The 12059-nt window shown below is 44.1% G+C and overlaps 1 long non-coding RNA gene across 2 annotated transcripts in view; it reads right to left on the bottom strand.

The window, feature by feature from the left end:
- Positions 1-12059, bottom strand: part of LOC126078720 (uncharacterized) — a 111525-nt gene that overhangs the window by 97117 nt on the left and 2349 nt on the right. The gene's annotated exons all lie outside the window — the stretch shown is intronic.

The raw sequence follows: 12059 nt of genomic DNA, 5'->3' as shown, positions 1-12059 counted from the left end.
CATCCTGGTTGTACTTCTTCCAAGACAGATTTGTTTGTTCTTTTGGCAGTCCATGGTATATTCAATATTCTTCGCCAACACCACAATTCAAAGGCATCAATTCTTCTTCAGTCTTCCTTATTCATTGTCTAGCTTTCACACGCATATGAGGTCATTGAAAACCCCATGGCTTGGATCAGGAGCACCTTAGTCCTCAGGATAACATCTTTGCTTTTTAACAGTTTAGAGAGGTCTTTTGCAGCAGATTTGCCCAATGCAATGGGTCTTTTGATTTCTTGACTGCCTACTTCCAGAGGTGTTGATTATGGATCCAAGTAAAATGAAATCCTTGACAACTGTCATGGATTGAATTGTGTCCCCCCAAAAATGTGTGTATCAATTTGGCTGGGCCATGATTCCCAGTACTGCATGGTCACCCTCCATTTTATGATTATAATTTTATATTAAAGAGGGTTAGGGTGGGATCGTAACACCCTTACTAAGTTCGCAGCCCTCATCCAATGTAAAGGGAATTTCCCTGGGGTGTGGCCTGCACCACCTTTTACCTTACAAGAGACAAAAGGAAAGGAAAGCAAGCAGAGAGCTGGAGATCTCATACCACCAAGAAAGCAGTGCCAGGGCTACAGTGTATCCTTTGGACCCAGGGTCCCTGCGTGGGATGCTCCTCGACGAGGGGAAGTTGAGGACAAGGACCTTTCTCCAGATCCGACAAAGAGAGAAAGCCCTCCCCTGAAGCTGACACCCTGAATATGGACTAGACTGTGAGAGAATAAATTTCTGTTTGTTAAAGCCATCCACTTGTGGCACTTCTGTTATAGCAGCACTAGATGACTAAGACAACCACCTCAGTCTTTTTGCCATTTATTATGATGTTGCTTATTGGTCCAGTTGTGAGGATTTTTATTGTCTTTATGTTGAGGTGTTATCCATACTGAAGGCTGTGGTCTTTGATCTTCATCAGTAAGTATTTCAAGTCCTCTTCACTTTCAGCAAGCACGGTTGTGTCATCTGCATAATGCAGGTTGTTAGTGAGTCTTCCTCCAATCCTGATGCTTCATTCTTCTTCCTATAGTCCAGCTTCTCGGATTATTTGCTCAGCATACAGATTGAATAGGTGTGGTGAAAGGATACCTTTTCTGACTCTAAACCATGCAGTATCCCCTTGTTCTGTTCGAACGACTGCCTCTTGATGCATGTACAGATTCCTCATGAGCACAATTGAGTGTTCTGGAATTGTTATCCATAATTTGTTATGATCCACACAGTCGAATGCCTTAGCATAGTCAATAAAATACAGGTAAACATCTTTCTGGTATCTGCTTTCAGCCAAAAATGGCTGGCATTGGCCATGATATTCCTGGTTCCAAGTCCTCTTCTAAATCTGGTTTGAATTTCTGGAAGTTCCCTGTCGGCATACTGCTACAGCCGCTTTTGAATGATCTTCAGCAAAATTTTGCTTGCATGTGATTTAATGATATTGTTCTATAATTTCTGCATTCAGTTGGATCACCTTTCTTGGGAATAGGCATAAATATGGATCCCTTCCAGTCAGTTGGCCAGGTAGCTGTCTTCCAAATTTCTTTGCATAGACAAGTGAGCACTTCCAGTGCGGCATCCATTTGTTGAAACATCTCAATTGGTATTCTTTCAATTCTCAGAGCCTTGTTTTTTGCCAATGCCTTCAGTGCAGCTTGGACCTCTTCCTTCAGTACCATCGGTTCCTGATCACATGTTACCTCCTGAAATGTTTGAATGTCGACTAATTCTTTTTTTTTTTAAATAATTTTTATTGAGCTTTAAGTGAACGTTTACAAATCAAGTCAGTCTGTCACATGTAAGCTTATATACACCTTACTCCATACTCCCACTTATTCTCCCCTTAATGAGTCAGCCCTTCCAGTCTCTCCTTTCGTGACAATTTTGCCAGTCTCTAACCCTCTCTACCCTCCTATCTCCCCTCCAGACAGGAGATGCCAAAACAGTCTCAAGTGTCCACCTGATACAAGTAGCTCAATCTTCGTCAGCATCTCTCTCCAACCCATTGTCCAGTCCCTTCCATGTCTGATGAGTTGTCTTCAGGAATGGTTCCTGTCCTGGGCCAACAGAAGTTTTGGGGACCATGATCGCCGGGATTCCTCTAGTCTCAGTCAGACCATTAAGTCTGGTCTTTTTATGAGAATTTGGGGTCTGCATCCCACTGATCTCTTGCTCCCTCAGGGGTTCTCTTCTGTGCTCCCTTCGACTAATTCTTTTTGATATAGTGATTCTGTATATTCTTTCCATCTTCTCTTGATGCTTCCAGAGTTGTTTAATATTTTCCCATAGAATCCCCATAGAATCTTCATCTCTAGCCAGGAAAAATGACCACAACCCCCAACACCAAAAAGCCAGATGACAAGGAATGGCTGAACAACCAGCTTAAAGACCAAGGGGAGAAAACTGTAGGATGAGGCAGAGAAAGTAGAAGGATTTACATGGCCCAGGGGTGCATGGGGACTGCATGATTAGAGAGGCCCCCAGCACACAGACCCCTTTGATGGACCAGGAGAAAAGAAACCCTTTGAACACAGATTCCATTCTGACTTTCGAACCCAGATTCCAATGGGGAATTTCAATGGATCAGAGTGGTCAGCTTCAGGCCAAAGGAAAGAACAGTTCTGTATGTCCTTCTGGATTCAACATATTAATGACCAGTGAACCTGTTTTTGGTAATGAGCTGCCCTCATGCTGTGAAGAACAAAGTTGCGGCAATTGGCAGAGACTGCTAATTGTTCTTTTAATATCGATTTTCCTTTTTCTTCAGTCAAAGATACTCTAAATTTTATCTGGACATATGGCTGCCCAGAACAAAGAGTACATTTCCCAGACTCCCTTTTAGCCAAGCTTGGTCTATAGGATGGATGCAGAAATGATATGTACAACTTTCACAAAGTGTTCTTAAAGGAAGGTGGGGTATGCCCTCCTCCTTCTAGCTGGCTTGGAATATAGGTGTCATGACTAGAGCTGGAGCGATGATATTGGACCATAAGGTCCAATGACACCTTTGTGTTGAAGACATCAAAGCAACAAACAAGAAAAATCCTCAGCCTTTGAAGACTGTGGAGTTGCATACGAGCTGGCAGTACCAACCATGAAAAGAGAAATAAACTTCTATCTCTTCTAAGTCTAATCTTCACTGATAGAAGTGGCTCCACAATATTTTCAAAAGGTAAAATTCATTTCCCTGGAGAAAAAAATCCTATACACGTTAATGATGTTGAGTAGTATCTGAGCGCTTACTGTGTCTCAGACACTTTCCTAAGCACTTCACGTACATTAGTTCATCTAATCCTCAGAAAATTCCATGAAGTGCTGAATTATTCTTGTTTTATAAATGAGGAAACAGACATGAGGCAAATTAACTAACTTGCTCAAGTTTACATAGTAAGTAGTAGAACTGGTATCTGAACCCAGATAGCCAGGATCCAAACCCAGACTCTTAACCACTATGTTAACTAAAATGCAATCATATGAGAAGTCCAAATCAGATGTTTTGGTTGTTCCCTGTGCTGTTTTCTATAAATAAATGTTTTTCTCATTCATTAATTAAAAAATGGGAGAATAAATGTACTACTTCATACAACAGCTTGGGAGGATCTTTTTTGAAACATGGGGCCCATAAAGGAAGTGTAGAGGTGAATTGATAAAAAGAGGTCTTTTTCTCAATTGAAGTCCCTGGGGGTGGTGCAAAAGGCAACACACTCAGCTTCTGATTGAAAGGTTGGAGGTTCAAGTCCACCTAGAGGTGCTTTGGAAGAAAGGCCTGGCAATCTACTTCAGAAAAATCAGCTATTGAAAACTCTGTGGAGCACAGTTCTACTCTGACACACATGGGTCACTGTGAGTTGGAAATGACTTGATGGCAACTGGTGTTTTTTCTCAATTGGCACAGCTACTCTAAATCAGTGGCCTCCGAACTTTCTGGATGGTATACCCATCAGGGCAACTTTTGGGGGCACACTATACGCAAAGTAAAGGCTATTAACCGAAAGTTTGGCATTTTGAACCCACTAGCTGCTCTGTGGGGAAAAGATGTGGCAGTCTGCTTCTGTAAAGATTACACCTTTGGAAACCCTATGGGGCAGGTCTACTCTGTCCCATAGGGTCCCTGTGAATCGGAATCAACTCAGTGGTAACAGGTTTGGTTTTTGTTTTTTGGTATCCCCAAAGTGTATGTGTGTGTGCTTGTGAAATTCACAAATATTGCTGTCTGAATAGATTATTACAGCAGATACCATGGTGCTGAGCTGAAATCATCTCTTTAGAGCTGCTAGCTCCATCCCTCAACTGCTGGAAGTATCAGTGGCTAAAGCCATAGCTGCATTCCTCATTGCAAACTGTCCTTGGCCACAGGAAACTGCTCACCCAAGGTCATGCTCTCCAAAGGGATGGCCCATAGCCAGTTACTGACTGATGGGGGTATAAAGACCCAACTCCTTTGTCTCAGTACAGGACCACTCTGAAGGATCATCCCAGCTCCAGAGCTCCCGATAGGATCTGCTGAGGCTTCGGTTGCATCAGCCTTGTGAGTCAGTTTCATTCTCCGCCCAGTCCTGCCTTCCTCCCCTCCCTACAGGTGTATCCTCTGAGACCACCTCCAATAAATCTTCTACACACAACTTTACGTCAGAGTTTTTTTCCAGGGGACCCAATTTAAGACAATTATGTACATCACAAAACATAACCCCAAATTAAAACTCAAACAAGGGTGAGATGAAAGTAACTATAAAGAGAAGCTCTAATATTTTCTATACATACCCCAGTGGTTGTCCTGTGCACCCTGGGGGTGTGCTTAACTACTTTGGAAATGATTCCCCAGGGCTGACAATTTAACACATTAGTCATGTTAATCCCAACCCAGGGATGGGAGTCAGAGGTTGAGGAGGAGGAGAAAGAAGAAGGGGTCCTTTTCCAACCCTGCCTACCCCCAGACACATTTAGATTCCCCTGGCATAGGTGCCCATAGCCCATTTCCCTTTCCTTGGAACGTTCATCACACTTGTGATCACGAGTTTAATGACTATCTTCCCAAAAGATGCAGATTGATGAAATCAGGTTCAGTTTCCATCTTGTTCATTGATGTCTATCCAGTGCCTAACCGTGCCCGGCATATAGTAGGCACTCAGCGAATTTTACTGAGGGAGAAGGAGAAAGAGAGGCTTAATCTGGATTTGTTCACCCACATTTTGGGCTTCTAGTGGGACAAAGCTTTTGTTATCAGCTGCCTTGGTGTTGGCCCCACTGGTTCATGGCAACCTTCTGCATGAAACACTAACCAGTCCTGCGATATCCACATAATCAGTTACAGATTGGACTGCTGAGATCCATAGGGTTTTCATTCCTGATTTTACAAGTAGATCACCAGGCCTTTCTTCCTAGTCCCTCTTGGCCTAGAAGCTCCACTGAAACCTGCTCAGCATCACAGCAACATGGAAGCTTCCACTGACAGATGGGTGGTGGCTCCACGTGAGGTGCACTGGCCGGGAATCAGACCCGAGGCTCCCTCATGGCAAGCAGGAATTCTGCCTCTGGACCGCCGCTGCCTCCTGTGTTGGACACAGAGGCTGAACCTCTTCCCAGCTATTCCAGTCCAGTAAGTCGTATTGGTTCAATAGTTTGTTGAGAACTTCCTATGTGCCAAGCAGCCTGCTCTGCTATAGGGATTCAACGGTGAGTGAGAAAAGACAAGGTCCTATCCTTGTGGAGCCTCAAGCATGGGGGAGATAGACGTCAATCAAACAAGAGCATAGAAGTATAATGAAAAACAAAAAAAAACAAAAAAAGATGTACTTTAAAGGAAAGAAAGGGTGTGCCCTGAAAATGATATAGTCCGGTGTGTGCTTGGCACACAGGGGTAAGGCCAGTAGGAGAGTGCAGTCAGAGAAGGCTTCCTGGAGGAAGTGATGCTTGAGCTACAACTGTGGAATCTGGTTAATTAGGCAGTGTTTCTCAACCTTGGCACTACAAACATTTGAGTCTAGATGATTCTCTTTGGTGGGAGGTTGTCCTGTGCATTTTAAGATGTTTAGCAACATCCCTGGCCTTTACTTACTAGAATACGGTAGCATCCCTATTCCACTCCAGTCGTGACAACCAAAAATGTCTCCAGAATTTGCCAAGTGTCCCCTGCAGGGCAGAATCACCCCTTGGTGGGAACCACTGAGCTAGAGGAAGAGGCCAGGTGGGTGGGGAATGGAGAAGGGAGGAAAGGGAAAATGTACATCAGGCTAAAGGGGAAGCAAATGCAAGCCACAGGGTGGGCCCGGGCGACTGGTGGGGGAACAGTGCCGTTGAGGGCAGAGAGGGAGTGAGAGAGAGGCTGGTGATGAACGCTGAGAGGCAGGCAGGGCCAGACCCTGCAGGCTGAAAAAGGAGGAAATGAATTGTCTTGTAAAGAAAACAGAGACATGCAGAGAGAGGGTGGGAGCCTACAGGGCTAATGACAGGATCTCATGACTCTAAACACTGGGATCCAAAAATTAAGAAACAAGTCTCCGTAAATCTGGAGCCCTGAAACAGAATACTAATGGAGCTCAGTTAGCACACGTAGCCCTTCCACCCGGTTCCCTGCGCTGATGAGAGGATGACAGACAAACCAGAGTAGGGTGCAAGGACTTGCCAAGGGCTCCATTTAATAAATCAACTGACACGCCTCGCCATTTGCATTGTTAATGGCAGTACCAAACCCCCGGGTGTTGCTGCAGAAACTTGTCCTGCTGCTGCCTCCCATCCTGTAACTTCCCAAGTGAGTTGGCAAAGCACAGCCGGGCACTGGGCGATTAGGTCTGAAACACATGCTAGAATCAGCCTGGAGCAGGAGGGTGGTTGTTGTTGCCTTCAACTGGGTTCGACTCATAGTGACCCTACATACAACAGAACGAAACACCGCCCGGTCTTGCGCCATCCTCACAAGTGTTGTTATGCTTGAGCCCATTGTTGCAGCCACTGTGTCAGTCCATCTCGTCAAGGCTCTTTCTCTTATTCACTGACTGTCTACTAAGTACGATGTCTTTCTCCAGGGATTGGTCCCTCCTGATAACACGTCCAAAGGAAGCAAGACAAAGCCTCAGGATACTTGCTTCTGAGGAGCATTCTGGCTGTACTTCCTCTAAGAGAGATTGTTCAAAATGTAAAATGCTCACAATGTCCAGCCACAGATGTGCAGCCTTGGTGTCCTAATGAGCACCTCAAAGGCGAGTCCCAGGGCTCCTGAAGCAGAACTGTCTGGAATGCGATACCAGTTCATCCAAAGCCCAAATGCAACTTTTTGGCCATTGAGCTCCCCATCATTCCACCACTTAGTCATTAGTTGCTAACCCGCGATGACCTTTAATAAGTGAAAGTTAACCTCTTTCAGTATCAGCTTCCTCAAATATGTTATTTGCTGTAGAGTGGACACGGACTCATGGCAATCCCATGCACAACGGAACAAAATGCTGCCTGGTTCTGCACCATCCACATGATCAGTTAGGACAATGTTCTGTTGTGATCCATAGAATTTTCATTGGCTGATTTTTGGAAATGGATTGCCAGGCCTTTCTTCTGGGGCATCTCTGGGTGGACTAGAACCCTTAACTTTTTGGTTAGCAAACAAGCACATCAGCTGTCTACACCACCCAGGCAGGGACTCCTATTCAGCATGATAGCAACATGCAAGCCATCACTGACACCTGATTGGTGGCTGCATGTGAGGTGCATTGGTCAGGAAAGGAACCTGATCTGGTGAGAATTTACCACTGAGCTACCAATGCCCCAGTCCTCAAATATAGGTGGAAATGATTTTTTTCTTTGGGCAAGGTGATGCTGACTATCAGAACCACCTGGGGAGCTTCTCAATGGGTGCTGTGCCCCGTCCTACCCCTAAGATTCTGATGTGCTCTCAAGGGGTGTGTTCTTCAGACAGGACCATTGTTGTTCATTTTTCCTTTTGCCTCAGGCTCCAACATAACTGACACTGTCCCTGATCCTGTCTATATTTAAAATTTTGATATTTTGTTCTTAGTGGATTTTTTTGCATTAATTTTTTTGTTTTGTTTTGCATTAATTTTGATTTTTAAAAGTATTGCATAAAATATTATGTACCTTGATGACTGAGTTTTTCGGCACCCCCTTAAATTTTGTACCTGCAGGTAGCGTCTCACTCACTTCACTGTACTCCCATCCCTGTTTCTTAGTTGCAGGTCACCACCTAGCGAGCCAAAAGGCCTTGGAGACACAAAGGTTAAGCACTCAACTGCTAACCGAAAGGTCGGCAGTTCAAAACCCACTCTGTGGCTTAGCTGGTGAAAGACCTATCAATCAGTTCCTGTAAAGACTACAGCCAAGAAGACCCTGTGGGGAAGTTCTATGCGGTCGCATGGGGTTACTATGAGTGGGAATCCACTTGACACCCAACAACAACGACTTAGCAAGCCATTGAGCCCACAGAGGTGTTTTATAACCTACACCGAAAAATTACTGTGCATTTGGATTGGGATCCTGGCACCACCATTTAGTAGCTGTGTGATGTTGGGCAAGATACTTAACCTACCTGTACCTCAGTTTGGAAACCCTGGTGGCGTAGTGGTTAAGTGCTACGGCTGCTAACCAAAAAGTTGGCAGTTTGAATCCACCAGGCGCTCCCTGGAAGCTCTATGGGGCAGTTCTACTCTGTCCTATAGGGTTGCTATGAGTCGGAATTGACTCGATGGCAGTGGGTTTGGTTTTGGGTGGGTACCTTAGTTTTCTTATCAATGTTGTTAGTTGTGGTCAAGTCAGTTCTGACTCATGGCGATCCCATGCGTACATGGGTATGGTGTAGAACTGCTCCACTGGGTTTTCAAGGCTGTGACCTTTTAGAAGTGGATCATCAGGGCTGTCTTTCAAGACACCTCTGGGTGAATTCAAACCACCAAACTTTTGGCTAGTAATGGAGCGCTTAACCATGTGCATCACCTAGAGGCCCTCCTCATCGGTAAGCTATTAACTACTTATCTGATAGAGTTGTCATGAGGATTAAATGGATCGGGCACAGTAAGCCCCACAAGTGTGTAAGTGACAGCTACTGTTACCACTGGTCTCAACCTTTGGGTACAGCATTTTTACTAAACTTATTACTTTTAGAATAACTTTAGATTTACAGAGAAGTTGCAAAAATAATACGGAGCTCCTGTATACTGTTCATTCAGGGTCCTTTAATGTTAATATCTTCATAAACATGGTACTTCTGTCAAAACTAAGAAATTAATACTGGTATATTAGTATTAACTAAACGGCAGACTTTCTTGACATTTCACTATTTTTTCCGCCGATGTCTTTTTTTCTCTTCCAGAATTCAAGTCAGGATACCATGTTGCATTTAGGGGGTTGCTGTTTTGATTTGCTTGTTTTGTTTTTATTTTGCCTGAAGAAGGTTCTAAAAGCTGGCATTTGAATGCCTTTACATGAGGCCTGATTTGCCACTCTGCCGCAATCCCTGCCACTCCCTATTGTCACAAGCCAGGCCTGCTTACGTCTGCCTTTACCTGCCTGCCCCTGGAGACATTTGAATCTATAACCCTGGACTACCCAATAGCTCAACCTCTTCTCCAAGAGATTGTATTTCTATGGTTAATTCTTCTGGGTGCCCCCAAATTCTCTATTAATATTCAAATACTGTTGGGTTGCTGGTTCATGAAAGCAGACATTATAGACAGTAAGGAAAGCCCCATGGGAATAGTTAGAGAAGAAGTGCCTGAAGGTCAGAAGGTGACAGGGACATGGAGAGGCATCTAGAAGGAAAGGCTGCAGTTATTGATGCCAGACTTATCTATCCAACAGCAATCATACCTTGGGGTGGGCCCTGCCCAAGATAGGCTGACTCTTACTGCTCAGCTATGTGACCCTCCCGAAGGACTCCTAGCACCCCGGGCTGAGCCCAGCACAGCCCACCAAGCTGCTATAGCCTCTATTTTCTCTTGGGTCCTTCCCCTCACTCTGCCTCCACCCTCTCCAGAACGTAGGTAACTCAGATCCTTGATAGTAGATGGGAGAAAAGACCAGAAAAAACTTAGCCACCTTAAAAAACATATTAAGGACCTTCTCTGCCCAGGGCTACGCACAGTGCTACGTGGGGATTCAAAAGTTAAGCGATATCATCTAAATGACAGTAGCAGCAGTATTTTCAATCTTGGGGTGTTTTTGTTTTCTTTTTTTTTTAGTAGACTTTAGTTTTTAGAGCAGTTTTAGGTTTATAGAAAACTTGTGCAGAAAGTGCAGAGCATCCCCACATATGCCTCTTCTCCCCAGTACCTTATTAGCATCTTGCATTCCTGTGGTACGTTTGTTACGGTTGATGAACTAATATTGATATACCATTATTAGCTAACGTCTCTCCATAGTAAAGTCCATAGTCTACACTACGATTCACTTTGTATTATACAGTCTGTCATGGATTGAACCGTGTCCCCCAAAAATATGTGTCAACTGATTTAGGAAATAATATTGGAATCATTATTCCCTTTCCTCAAGCATAGAGAATGTCACCCAGCTGGAGTTGGGCTCACAAGACCTCAAAAGGACTCACAAGGACACATCAGTTGGGCCCTGAGATAAAGACAATACATAGAATAATCTTGGAAAATATCTTTTAGGGAACCTTTCACAGAAGCCAGAACACAAAAGACTTTCCACTCTTTATCTTTTTCTGTTAACATATGGTGAATAGAAATTTGTTGGACCAATGAAGACCCTCCTGGCTATCCTTACTGAAACCTGTACCAATGATCGTTAATAAAGACAATTCAAAACGTAGGATGACCATTTCCAGCCCATCTGTGAAAAGGTGAAGCTTTCAATGGTTTTGGCCATTTGCAATGTTAATATATGCTAATGATTCTGTAATTTCTTTGGACTTGGAAGACCTGGCTGTGGCAGCATGTCTGTCAGGTTTCCCACTCTTGTCTATCCTGTAATATTCTCTGGGCTAGGACAGACATGTCTGTGGCAGCATGCTTGTCCGTTTTCCCACTTTTGTCTACTCTGTAATTTCCTTGGACTTGGGCACACATGGTTGTGGCAGCATGCTTGTCCTTTCTCCCATCCTTGCTTATTCTGTAATATTTCCTTGGATTCGGGCAGACATGGCTCTGGCAGCGTGCTTGTCTGCTTCCCACTTTTGTCTTTTTGAATATATGGTGAATAAAACTTTCTTTTTGCTTTACTAAACTTTGTGATGTTTTTCCCCTACAACACAACTTGGTTAGGCCATGATTCCCAGTATTGTGTGGTTGTCCTCCATTTTGTAATTGTAATTTTTTGTTAAAGAGGATTAGGGTGGGATTGTAACACCTTACTAAGGTCACATCCCTGATCCAATGTAAAGAGAGTTTCCCTGGGGTGTGGCCTGCACTGCCTTTTATCTTACAAGAGATAAAAGGAAAGGGAAGCAAGCAGAGAGTTGGGGACCTCATACCACCAAGAAATAAGCACTGGGAGCAAAGCTCGTCCTTTGGACTTGGGGTTCCTGCGTGGAGAAGCTCCTAGTCCAGGGGCGGACTGATGCGAAAGACCTTCCTCCAGAGCCGACAGAGACAGAAAGACTTCTCCTGGAGCTGACGCCCTGAATTTGGACATTTAGCCTACTTTACTGTGAAGAAATAAATTTCTCTTTGTTAAAGCCATCCGCTTGTGATATTTCTGTTATAGCAGCACTAGATGACTAAGACTCAGTCCTATTAACTGAAAGCTCAGCTGATTGAACCCATAAGGCCCTCCGGGGGAGAAAGATGTGGCAGTCTGCTTCTGTAAAGATTACAGCCTTGGAAACCCTATGAGGTAGTTCTACTCTGTCTTGTAGGATCACTATGAGTCAGAATTGACTTGACAGCTCACAACAACCACATGGGTTTTGACAAATAAATGAATGTCATGTAAACACCATTATAATACAACAACAAACCTGTTGCCATCTAGTCAATTCTGACTTGTGGAGAACTCACGTGTTACAAAGTAGAACTCCACCATTATGGTATAAAAATACTTTGTGTCTTCTATCTTGTTTT

Source organism: Elephas maximus, chromosome 7, assembly GCF_024166365.1.
Source record: "Elephas maximus indicus isolate mEleMax1 chromosome 7, mEleMax1 primary haplotype, whole genome shotgun sequence".
NCBI lineage: Eukaryota > Metazoa > Chordata > Mammalia > Proboscidea > Elephantidae > Elephas > Elephas maximus.
Note: the sequence above shows the minus strand (reverse complement) of the source record. Positions and strands in the feature narration are given on the sequence as shown.